General features: G+C 45.6%; 1 pseudogene across 1 annotated transcript; it reads right to left on the bottom strand.

Annotated features, from left to right (window-relative positions):
- Nucleotides 1-319: 319 nt before the first annotated feature.
- Nucleotides 320-694, bottom strand: LOC116566012 (annotated as a pseudogene). The gene has a single exon (XR_004275695.1). The product of XR_004275695.1 is annotated as a 60S ribosomal protein L36 pseudogene (transcript).
- Nucleotides 695-5,607: the final 4,913 nt, after the last annotated feature.

The following is a 5,607-nucleotide window of genomic DNA, read 5'->3' on the forward strand; positions in this document are numbered from 1 at the left end:
CAGGCTGGAGTGCAATGGCGCGATCTCGGCTCACCGCAACCTCCGCCTCCTGGGTTCAGGCAATTCTCCTGCCTCAGCCTCCTGAGTAGCTGGGATTACAGGCACGCGCCACCATGCCCAGCTAATTTTTTGTATTTTTAGTAGAGACGGGGTTTCACCATGTTGACCAGGATGGTCTCGATCTCTTGACCTCGTGATCCACCCGCCTCGGCCTCCCAAAGTGCTGGGATTACAGGCTTGAGCCACCGCGCCCGGCCTTAATGTCCTATTCTTGAGCCTCCTTTTAAAAATGATTTTTTTTGGCGAGGCGGGTCGGGGGCGGTCAAGCTGTTCTTTATTTCAGGGAGAGGGCAGGGGAGGGGGCTCAGTCTTTCTTGGCAGCGGCTTTCCTCATGGCGGCCAGGACATTGCTCAGCTCCTCCCGCTTCCTCTTGGCGCGGATGTGTGTCCCCACCCTTTTTTTGATGAACTTGAGGGCCCGTTTGTCCTTGGAGACCTTCAGTAACTCCATGGCGCGCCGCTCGTACGGGGCGAAGCCACACACCTCCCGGATCCTGTCCCATGAGCTTGGTGTGTTGGGTCAGACGCCCGCGGCGGCGGCTGTGCTGGGCTTGCTGGCGTTCGTGGTCACCTTGTGGCCCTTGTCGAGGCCCACGGCCGTAGGGTAGTGAAGAGCCATGGTTGCTGCTCTCCAGTGGCGGCCGTGGCGGAAGCTAAAAGTGATTTTTAATGCATCACAAATGTTTTGCATTGGTACTGTAGTCATACCTGGAGGCCCAAAGAGTGGGTCATATTAATTTGGAGTTATACATTTGGTCGTTTGTATGTTACTTTTGAGATCACAGACTCGTTCAGTGCCAAGCGTGTAGTCTTGGCTGAATGAACATTGACTGTGGCCCTGCGCTTCATCCTGTGATTTGAAAGACGAACTAGATGGAGTCTCTGGTGTCAGCATTAACACCTCTAGGGAAAAGCATGTTCTTATGTTGGTAATTCCAAAGATAAGCTGTAAGGAGCACAGTTGGAACATTTGCTCTCTAGAGATCACGTGTTGTAAAGAAACTTTGCTTTTCTGAAAATTAGAAATTGGTTGTGAGTGATAGGAAAAATCCTATCAGCCAGTAACCCTTTAACAAATGATAGAAACTAGAGCAGGACTGGGAAGAGAGGTATCGGGAATGAGAAAATGTAGCCTTGGCTGGGCGTGGTGGCTCACGCCTGTAATCCCAGCACTTTGGGAGGCCGAGGCGGGGGGATCATGAGGTCAGGAGTTGGAGAAAATGTAGCCTTGCCTGGCCTCCTCACCACACCTGGAAATACATCACTTTGAGAGTCAATTAATGGTACCCCTGCACGTATGGAATAAGGATAGTACTGATATTTGGATAACACTTTATAGTCAGTGGTTTTCCATACAGCATGTCATTAAAAATCCTCCTCTCAAAACCTGATCATGCTGGTCTGGTGTGCAGAGTGAAATAAAGCATCTTTACTGGCTCCGTTTCTTTCCAGGCGTAGAGATGACCTTGATCCAGAGGCCCCCTGTAAGTGCGGTCGGTGGGAGCCCTCCAACATGCCCTATATAGTCTCTGCTTCAGACAGCTCTCTTGCCTATGCTGTCCGGACTAATCCTCCCCGCCAGGCATGGCCCTGCCCAGGGATTCTCTAAGTCTTATTTATTTATTTATTTTTGAGACAGAGTCTCACTCTGTCTTCAAGCTGGAGTGCAGTGGCACGATCTTGGCTCCTGCAACCTCCATCTCCCAGGTTCAAGCGATTCTCCTGCCTCAGCCTCCCAAGTAGCTGGGACTACAGGTGTCCGCCAACATGCCCAGCTAATTTTTGTATTTTCAGTAGAGACGGGGTTTCACCATGTTGGCCAGGATGGTCTTGATCTCTTGACCTTGTGATCCGCCCGCCTCAGCCTCCCAAAGTGCTGGGATTATAGGCGTGAGCCACCGCGCCAGGCCTGGGGTTCTCTAAGTCTTATGTTTATCTGGGCTGTGCAGTTCAAATGTTCTGTTAGTGAAAGAATGACCCGCTGATAGAAATGAAGTAGAGAAAGGTGATAATTTAAGAATTTCACCACCAGCTAAACTACTTCCAAACTTTCAGAGAATCTTGGATGAGCAGTCAAAGTCCAGGGCAAGCACAGAAAATGTTGTGAACAGGGTTCGCTCGTTATTATCCTTGGTTGTGAAGAAGATGTATTAGTAACAGTGTTACAGGTAGTTAGACATGAGCAGACAGGAGAGGGCTCTCCCTCCACCCACTAGAAATGTTGGATGATGGTCCGGCAACTATCGCACTGCTTCTCTAAAATTGATAATTTGGTCGTTCCAGGGAGAGGTCATTTCCTGATGATCCACACCTGTGAACATCAAAATGCTAATTGAATGCAGGCCCCAGCGAGAAGCAACTTCCTGGGCATGTGTGTTAAGAGACAACAATGGTGAAATACGATCTTCCAGGGGCACACGTTACTGGAAAAGGAAGAAAGCCTCGGATGGGCATGCATACAACTCCCTAAACTCAGCACGTGTGCTCATTTCCAAAGAGAAAGGAAAGCACGGAGCATGTGGAAAGCCCACCCTAAGGGAAGAATCCTGGGAAGGAGGTGAGCCTATAAAGTCCCAGGATCAAGGTCAAAGGCCCCTTTCGCTGTCTTCTTTTGCTCTCATTTCTCTCTTGGACCGTTGGCATCTGCTTGAGTCTCTTTCAAGCTAATTTTCCTTTCTTTCCTGTTCTAAAGACTTTTAAGTAACTTTCCACTCCTTCTCTGAAACTTGCCATGGTCTCTTTTCTGCTTTATGTCCCTCTGTTGAATTTTGGACCCATATGGATATGCCACCAGTAACTCGGGGTAACTTGATCTCTACCGCTGGTAACAGTGGTACTGTAATTGTAATCAACTATAAGTGCATCCTCTGTGCTTTACTTAAATGATTTCCTTTAATTCTGACAATCTATAAATAGGCAACATTATTATACCCATTTTATAGATGAGGGCTTAAAAAGTTGGGCCACAAGATTGAGGTCTAGTAGCCAATAAGTGCACAGCAGAGCCTTGATTGACACCCAAGCATCTTGGCTGAGAGTCTGCCCTCTTAACCACCGACCATACTGGGCCACAAGTAATCTCAACATCATTCTGTTTGATTTGACCTTCAGCATTCTTCTGATCCGTGTAACACTCAAGGCCTGGTTTTCTCATTACCTAAAGGCATTACCTTTAGGTAATTACCTCTCATTACCTCTTTGAGCTTTTGTTTCCTATTTTTCTGTAAAATGAGATAACTCTGTTGGTCAGTGTCTAAGCTCCTTTCTAAGGCTAAAATTCTACAGTCCTGCAATTCTTTTTGTTGTTGTTGTTGTTGCTGAGACAGTCTTGCTCTGTTGCCCAGGCTGGAGTGCAGTGGCATCATCTTGGTTCACTGCAACCTCTGCCTCCTGAGTAGTGATTCTTCTACCTCAGCCTCCTAGTAGCTGGGATTATAGGTGCCCACTACAATGCCCAGCTAATTTCATATTTTTAGTAGAGTTGGGGTTTCACCATGTTGGCCAGGCTGGCCTTGAACTCCTGACCTCAAGGGATCTGCCTGTCTTGGCCTCCCAAAGTGCTGGGATTACAGGTGTGAGCCATTGCACAGGCCAGTCCTGCAATTCTTGATATCATTCTCTAAGTGTTGGATATCTTTAACATTGCTGCTGAAAACATGCAACAAACAAACTTTAGGCTTACAAAGATAAAGAAGTCTGGATAGATCCAACAGAATGTTACCCAGGGTTATTTCTGGGTGGAAGGATGATGGTTGTTTTAAAAATGATTATATTTCTTTTCTTTTTTTGAGACGGGGTCTCACTCTGTTGCCAGGCTGGAGTGCAGTGGCACAATCTCAGCTCACTGCCACCTCAGCCTGCTGGGTTCAAGCGATTCTCCTGCTTCAGCCTCCCAAGTAGCTGGGACTTCAGGCACGTGGCACCATACCTGACTAGTCTTTGTATTTTTAGTAGAGATGGGCTTTCAACATATTGGCCAGGCTGGGCAATAGCTTGAGATACAGAAAGCTGTCACACTGGCCCTCTGCCCCTGCAAAAAGGCAGAGTCCACTGAGCCGGTTAACACTCAAGCTGTCCACGGACAGCAGGGCTAAAAGGGCACACTGTAACACATGCCCACTTGGGCTCCGCACCTTCCATTTGTGTGCTTCCCCTCCCCTCAGGGGTTTGAGCAGCAGCAGCGACTGAGCAGGCAAGCCATACCCCTGTTGCATGTTCTGACATGCGGTGATCAGGGAACTCTCCTGTTTCATATGCAGCCACTATTCTATTTTCTGTTTCTCTGAATCTGACTACTTTAGCTACCTTGTATAAATGGAATTGTATGGCATTGTCTTTTTGTGACTGGTTTAGTTCACTTAGCACAGCATCTTTTCAAGGTTCATCCACGTTGCAGCATGTGTCAGAATTTTTTTCCACTTTAAGGCTGAGTAATATTCTATCATATGTGTATGTCACATTTTGTTTATCCATTCACCTGCCAATGAATAGGGTTGCTTCTACTTTTTGGCCATTGTGAATAATACTACTTAAAGTATGTTTTTTAAAAAATTGCGGCTGGTGCCAAATTCAGGGAAAAAAGGAAGTATCTATTTACAGTAAGTCCTCACTTAACATCATTGATAGGCTCTGGAAACTGTGACTTTAAGTAAAATAACATATAACAAAATCAATTTTTTTCCAACTTTTATTTTAGATTCGGGGGGTACACAAGCAGGCTTGTTACATGAGTAAATCGCATGTTGCTGGGGTTTGGTGTATAAGTGATTTTGTCACCCAGATAGTAAGCATAGTACCTGATAGGTAGTTTTTCCACCTTCACACTCCTCCCACCCTCCACCCTCAAGTGGGGCCGGGTGTCTGTCGTTGCTGTCTTTATGTCCATGTGTACTCAATGTTTCACTCCTGCTTGTAAGTGAGAACATGCAGTATTTGATTTTCTGTTACTGTGTCAGTTCGCTTAGGATAATGGCCTTCCAGTGCACCCATGTTGCTACAAAGGACATGACTTCATTGTAATTTATGGCTGTATAGTATTCCATGGTGTATATGTACCACATTTTCTTTATCCAGTCCACTGTAGGTGGGCACGTAGGTTGATTCTGTGTCTTTGCTATTGTGAATAGTGCAGCAGTGAACATAGGAGTACGTGTGTCTTTTTGGTGGAATGACTCATATTCCTTTGGGTATATACCCAGTAATGGGTTTGCTGGGTTGAATGATAATTCTCTTTTAAGTTCTTTGTGAAATCTCCAAACTGCTCTTCACAGTGGCTGAACTAATTTACATTCTCACCAGCAGTGGATACGCAGTCCCTTTTTTCCACAATCTTGCCAATATCTGTTATTAACAAAACCAATTTTACCATAGGCTAATTGATAAAAACAAGAGGTAAGTTCCTATGGCATATTTCTGGTCATGAAAACATCACCAAACTTCTAAATAAAGACTCTAACATTTTTAATATTACACATTGAAATATGAAAGTGGGCTGTACATATACCTAAGAAAAATTAATGAAAACAAGTCAGATAATAACCCACCTAT

The sequence above is a fragment of the Sapajus apella genome, unplaced genomic scaffold, assembly GCF_009761245.1.
Source record: "Sapajus apella isolate SASKATOON/1434 unplaced genomic scaffold, GSC_monkey_1.0 scaffold42, whole genome shotgun sequence".
Classification (NCBI taxonomy): Eukaryota; Metazoa; Chordata; class Mammalia; order Primates; family Cebidae; genus Sapajus; species Sapajus apella.